Source organism: Brachyhypopomus gauderio, chromosome 6, assembly GCF_052324685.1.
Source record: "Brachyhypopomus gauderio isolate BG-103 chromosome 6, BGAUD_0.2, whole genome shotgun sequence".
Taxonomy (NCBI): domain Eukaryota; kingdom Metazoa; phylum Chordata; class Actinopteri; order Gymnotiformes; family Hypopomidae; genus Brachyhypopomus; species Brachyhypopomus gauderio.
Window position 1 is genome coordinate 18,833,110 of NC_135216.1, and position 7,242 is coordinate 18,840,351.

The following is a 7,242-nucleotide window of genomic DNA, read 5'->3' on the forward strand; positions in this document are numbered from 1 at the left end:
ACGAAATGCCACAGCGGGGGCTCACGTGCTTATGGTGGGCTACCATGTAGTGGTTGATGGGAAGGGCCTGCCATTCATAAAGCATATGGTGCGTGCTATTCTGTCTACATACAGGCTACATACAGGCTACGGCATCCAATCTTGCGATTATGACGCAGTATAGTCTCAATATATTATGCTAATATATTAAATTACGGGCGCATGTTTGCAGCTTACGTTTATGTAAATGCTTAACATCTAAGTATTCTCCAGTGTTGGATACAGAACAAAATATCCAACACGTACCCAAATTACTCCTAACTGTTAAAGAATAGTGGCTTATGTATAGTAAGTGTGCGTGTGTGTGTGGGTGAGAGAGAGAGAGAGAGAGATAGAAACGTGTGTGTGTGTGTGTGTGTGTGTGTGTGTGTGTGTGTGTGTGTGTGTGTGTGTGCGCGCGCGCGCGCGCGAGCGTTTGTATGACTGAGACAATTTTATTGTAATTGTACACTGGTACAACTGTATCGGTACAACTGGTTTATCGGTTGATTCGCTTCCGGTGTACGTTTGAAACCTAATGAAAGGGTAACGCCATGTTAGGTGTCGGGAGAGAGATGGCAGATCACAGAGATCAAGGTGCTGATTCCTATGTTATGCAGTGTATTTGAAACGTAAAGGCAGCTAAGATCCATTTTGTTGTCTTAGTACAGAGAAACAGATTAAGTCATACTGAAAGGTGTATTTACACATTCAGTTCTCAACAGAATTATTTTTTTACAAACTATTAACATTTTTTTTACATTTGACTATTAACTGTTAATTTAAATTGTGGTACCCCAATAACTGAAACAAAAAATATTTAAATCTATATATAATATAGCTGATGAATTTATCAAGAAAATATTGAATGTAAAAGCACATGTTTAAATGCCATACACGCAAAGTATAACAGATTTCATATATTCGGACTGTTATGAACAATCCAGGCCTCTAGTGATATGTATGAAAATGTTCTGTATCAGGTGAGGACATAAAATCATGAAATCATTACTGTGCCCACAAAACAGTTTGCTTCCAACACTAACAGTTTCTCGTGCCTGAAAATACGCCGGTCTAGATGCAATGCCTGGAGTCGCAACAAAATACTACAGTACAATGGCTCGCCTATGAAGCGTTCTTATTGGTGGATCTGATCATCCAATCAGAGGAAGGCGCTTCTCCCCGTACTACTCGCACTGGAACGCACATGAGAGTTCATTCATTGGTTTTCCATAGCTGCTGTAGAATACAAAACCAGGCGCGAAAATGTCAACTATATCCATGTGGGAATAGGTTGTATTTCAAAGCGTTAGGTTAACTTATTTAGATGAGAACACAGCCTATATTAGACATTTGTTGTAGTTACTGAATTTTTACGACTTTGTCTTACGACTAACCCCAACCCTAACCCTAGATCTTTTCCTGTAGCCTACCAGTTTGATGACTTCTTTGTCGCAGCTTATATGAATCCGTCTTGTAATGTATTTTTCATTAGTGTAACATACTTAAAATTGCACTAATGTATTTTAACATTTAGCATATGGTAATATGCGGTTGGTTAACAATGTGATTACCCTTTACCACTCATATGGTGGTTAGTTCCGATGCTGTAGTACAAATGATCCTATTGTTTCCTTTTGAATTCCTTCGCCCGTCATCATAGGCAAATTAAATATTTTATGAACTCGCGCGACGTACAGTTAAACCCGTTATGTTGTGTTGTGCCTTACACCCCTTGCAAGGTCTACAACAATTCGTATGTTCACGTCTATTTATCCCCAGGAATGCGAGGAGTCGCTCCGCCCGTCATCTGACATGTTCTATAGGGCAGTCCAGAGTAGAACGTGTGGTCGCCTAACCGGGGGGGGGGGGGGGGGGCGCGTGCCATATAGATACTTTACACGAGCAGGTCCATGCGGAGCACAGATCGGTACGCTACAAAATATACACGCGAGTTACTAACGACGTTAGACGTTTAATTTGTAACGAACCATATACCAACAGGTTTCAGATGGCAAAAAACGTGTTTGGCGTTTCCGTTGACGAACGTGGCATATCTTTAAAGTAGTAAGTAATCTTTAAAGTAAACGTGATTTTTTGGTACCGTTTCCTGAAGACGGTCACTGTCTCAAATCGCTTATCCCCGGCGACGCACGCCAACGTATGGAATTGTCTGCTGTAAGGTACTTTATGCGCCATGTTGATTTGAATTTACTGTCAGGGAAAATGTTTGCAAACTTTAAATTACCCAGAGTTTAAGTTTTTAAAAACATTTAATAAAACGAATAAGAAGGCTGCGATTATTTCTAACCAATTCCAATTCTATAGACGTTTTCGTCCATCTAAAATCCTCGTTAAAGTCGACACACACGCTACACTTATTCCAGGGCTGGGTCTGCGGCAGAAAATGGCGGTTTAGAATAAAATCTCTTGCTAGCTTGGCACATTGTTCGATTGTTCGTAGATTCGTTCATATTAAAATTTAACACTTTTTTGATTGACTGATCAACACCATGTTGTTTTCATCTTGGAATTTTGTGGAAAAAGTGTCAATTTAACTGTAACTAATAAAGTTGGGTGACTTTTTTTCATTACCACTTTGGTTTACTGACCATTATTTGTTTAGATCCTTTTAACGTCTAGTGTTGTACTGCTCACATACTAAACATGCAGCAATGTGACATTTAACGTTACTTACTTTTAGGTTCTGTCATGGCTGTGTTTTTAAGTTAAGCTACTTTGCTGTGATATTCTATAGGCTCCAGGGCCCGGGTTCTCAAAAGCATCGTGAAACAAAAATTATCTTTAATTGGTAGATCAATCCTCAACACTGTCTCTAATTTAAGATGATATTAGCACTACGGTGATTTGAAGAAACTGGAATCAGAATAAATTGTGATTTAACTCTAAAACTCCATAGAACTGTTTAATTTGTGGAATGGATGTCGAATTTGCATGTATGTATAAACTCAAAAAATTATATTTCTGAACTTTTTTGCTAAAAGAAGTAACATTGCACGGCCTCGTTCGTCATACATTGGTTTGTGAACATTAGTAGGTTGTGTAATGTATATAGACCTCGCCATGTGGAGTGGAGGGGGATTCTTTCTGAAGGGCCTCTCTGTTCATGAGTAGCCTACAGCTAACTACACATATAGTTTAACTTTAGCTTCTTCTTTGTTCCTATTTTTGTTCATTATTTTTGTTGGATATGACACTGTTTGCTTGTACTGAAAACGTGCATAAATATGTTACATTAAATGTTGTGTACAGCTTTTGAAAGAAGAATCATGGGTGTATGATCTTAGCAATGAATATGGCCGACCAGAGGTTCACTGAAGGGTAGTCAGAGTTGGCAGAAAAAAAGGAATTTCTCTTTTATTAATGTACCCAGTCGAGACTTCCTCTGTAGTCACATTATGTGTAATTCCAAGTGCTATTGTTATTGTATGTATAACCTGTGTAGGTCTTTTAAGAGGACGATGTTTTATTCAAACATTAAAAATACCTTTGTTGTATATCAGTTCTGCTATGCAGTAAATAATAGTAAAGGCTTGAAGTGCTGCTGGTGGGTATAAACCCATATGCTGTAGGTTTTTGGTCAGGTTAGGAGTGCCCCAGTGTGGAGTGTGAGGCCCACAGCAGTGTACCGTGATAACACAGTAATTTTGCAGAGCTGCAAACACATCTTACACTGGATTCCGTTCAGACAAGTTCACTTATGTGGATAACTGAATGCCAGGACACACCGGACAACACTGACACCTGTGCAGACGATGAACTGATACATACAGATTGATTGATCAATCAATTTTTATTTACTAGCATTTTTAATAAACGGTTGTTGGTTCTGAATGTGAAAAAAATCCAGAGACTCTTTACAACTACCACTGAAATTAACTGAAAATTATTTAAAAGTCATGTTTCAAGTCTGCTGTATGATCTTAACTTTTTAGAGGGGTGTGACTACACACCTCAGAGCACAAAGTGCACTGGATCGCAGCAACATTTCAAGATTTTAATGAAAGGTGGTGAAAGCTTTTCAAAGTCTGCTGTTTACTACTGTATGATATTAACTGTATGATAATATCAAGAATCATGATACATCTGATGAGAATAGAAATATCTAATAAGAAAACAATTGTTCAAGAAGAAATAAAATATAGCAATTTAAAATGAAACGGTAAAATACTCTTCTGGTGAAATGTTATTTCAAGTGCATGTATCTGTTTATCAAAGGCAAAATGAAAAAATAATAATTCTAGATAAAGAACCTGAAACCAGTGTATTCTGGTATGCTATGTTTCCCAAAACAATTAAAATTATGTTTTGAAATGATGTGACAACATCTATAAATATTACCTATGCATAATGGCATGAATTCCATAATGGAATTTTTCCTTCTGTGACATTTTATATAAATTATATGGTTTATCGCTGCTTTAAGTGGAATATTTGTGACAAAAATTGACACATCATATTAGGGAAGAAACTGAATTCCTCTTTTGGGTTAAAACACAAAATTAACTGTTTGCATATTGTGCTGTAATTTAACAACATGTATCTGAGTAGCTCTGACACGAGGGAAGAACGAACCCACTGATCAAACACACATGAGGACCAATTCTACCTGAAATGTTAAGTCTGGGTCTGTGTTTACAGCTAGACATGAAATAATAACTAGTTTGAGACTGGTTTTACATCGTTTCCTCTTCACCTGCAAGTGGGAGCGTAGATTTCTTTCTGGAATGCAAAGATGCATTTTTGGAATGCAAAGATGCATCTTTTTTTTCTTGAGTTTATAATAAACAGTTCCTAGTGATGAATTGAAATAAATAGTTGAACTTTTAATTTGGTATTTCATATATCTGTTTTTATATCCAAATGATACTGTGCCTTACACACACACACACACACAATTATATTTAATTGGGTTATGAACCTGTTGTCAGGCAGTTGTGTATCGTTGCTTCAGCATCAGCAGACTACTGTAGGGAGGAAGTGCTCACACAGTTATTTTTAATAGTGTGCAAATTCTCAGGAAACAAACTCCACGTTATTAGAAACATCATTTAGAAAAATCATTAACTATTTATTACTAACATCAAAGTGAGCAGTTAGAGGCTCCCCCCGGTTTATCTATTGCAATGCCCAGTTTACATTGTGTTCTCTGTTCTCAGATAGCATAGCTGTATTAATACTTACAGTGACCAGATGTAGATGAGTGAGTTATCACAACCATCTCCATCCAGCTCACCCCATCTGATGGGTTACCTAGAGATAAATCTGAAAGACAGGATATTACTGTGTAACTATCAAATCACTGCATACACAGGATTAACATATGAAATGATTCTAATCTGTTAATTGACCCAAATATAAATCAGTACCCTTTATGTCAGTGTGGAGATTCCAGTAGAGATATTTTACCCTGACTTATTCCAGTAGAACTGTTTTGCCATGGGGGGAAGGGTTTTTACACCTGAAGTTACACTGATGATTAAGGCCCTCAGGGGTCATCAGATACATCGTACATTCAGATGGCTTTGCCATCAATATGTTAGCTTCATCCTTAAGGTTTCATGATCAACATATTGAAATGTGTTTTACTTCTAACTAAATTGAATAATGAGATAACAAATATATAAAATGCATTTCTATAGGAAAAACGTTTGCGCATGTTTTGGCTGAGAGAGAAACATGACATGACACTGTTACTAAGCAATTTACCATCAAGGGATTTAAAGAAAACATTGTTTTATGAGCAGAGGTGAACGCCCTTGAGGAGCAGTTTCCAAACACACACCTGCCTGTGCCATTTAAGCTTTAATCTACAGCCTCCCAAAGATTACAGAGTACACAGGTGTGTTTAACACAGATCATGGAGTACACAGGTATGTTTAACAGATTATGGAGTACATAGATATCAAACAAGTTTTGCATTTTCTCTGACACACCTGGGATTATGAAATGGAGATGACACAGAAACTTTCTGCTTCCTGGTTCAAGTCTTCTGCCTTATAGGTGTCAACTCACCTCAGATGCCAACTGGTATTTGGCATCATCTCCCAGCAGACTATGAACTACAATACCCAGATGCTATGCTCAAGGAGAATCTTTACGTTCAAGGAAGTCCAGTTTTATGTTGGATAACTTACCTTGATTTTGGTATGTAGAAAGATCTGGTCAGTGTTACACCTTCATGAACACGACTTTCAAAATTAACATTGTGAGATTACTATCAGGTGGAAGATAATTGAGAAGGCTGAATTTTAACTTCAAAACCTCCCTGGTACAATGATTAGCTGTTTTCCCTTGTGTTTCCTTTGTAAAAAAAAAAAAAAGCAAAACTGTACTTCAGTCAGACATGAAGGTGTCCCAAGAGAAACCTTCATTGTGTCCATGTTAATATCCACACCCTTGTGAGCCAAGACTCCGTTATACAGCCTGAATTCTCATCAAGGATAAGTTACTCTCCAAATGTGTCTTTTTCTTAATATCTTGGTTATCATCAGTTGTGTGAGAAAGCTTCTCAGCACAGAAATGCATAAGACATTTGCTGTTTCCTTTTCCATAGACATGGGAACCCAACTCCCTTCCTGCAGGGACAGATTCCAGTCGGGTTAGGTAGTTTCCCCGTTTAAATACACCTGACTCAGCTTGTCTGGTAAGGACTCGTCTGGTAATGACTAGGTTAGCAGATGTGTTAAGAATAGGAGAATCACCCAAGCATGCTGGAGGCAGGCCTTCCTAGAACAGGACTTTGCAGCAGTGACTTTTACTACCTCTAGGTCATAGATATTTTTCATCTTGCATCTTGTTTTCGATTTACTTTCACCCAGCTTTAAAATGTGTCAGACTAAACTCAGCATTTTGTAATCTTTCATGTCTACAGCAGCCGGCTTCACCAATTTAAGTATTTTCTGCACTGCACTTCTATAATAACAGGGAAAATGAGGAGCATTTTAAGGCAGTGGGCAGCTGTCTTTGTATTCACCAGGAAGCTTCCAGAACAACTTGTGTAAGATTTCAGCAGCGTTTTGCTAGTGCATTCTGCATCATGCATTGTCCACCAAAAGCTAAAAGCCCCAAATGTACCTGTAGATAGGTGACAGGTGGGAGGAGCCTTCAGAAAAGCGGCTCAAGCTGGTTCATCACGGTACTGTCAACAACTCCTTCCCAACTTAAAATACTGTCAAAAAATCTGAGGCCAGTGATGCTGAA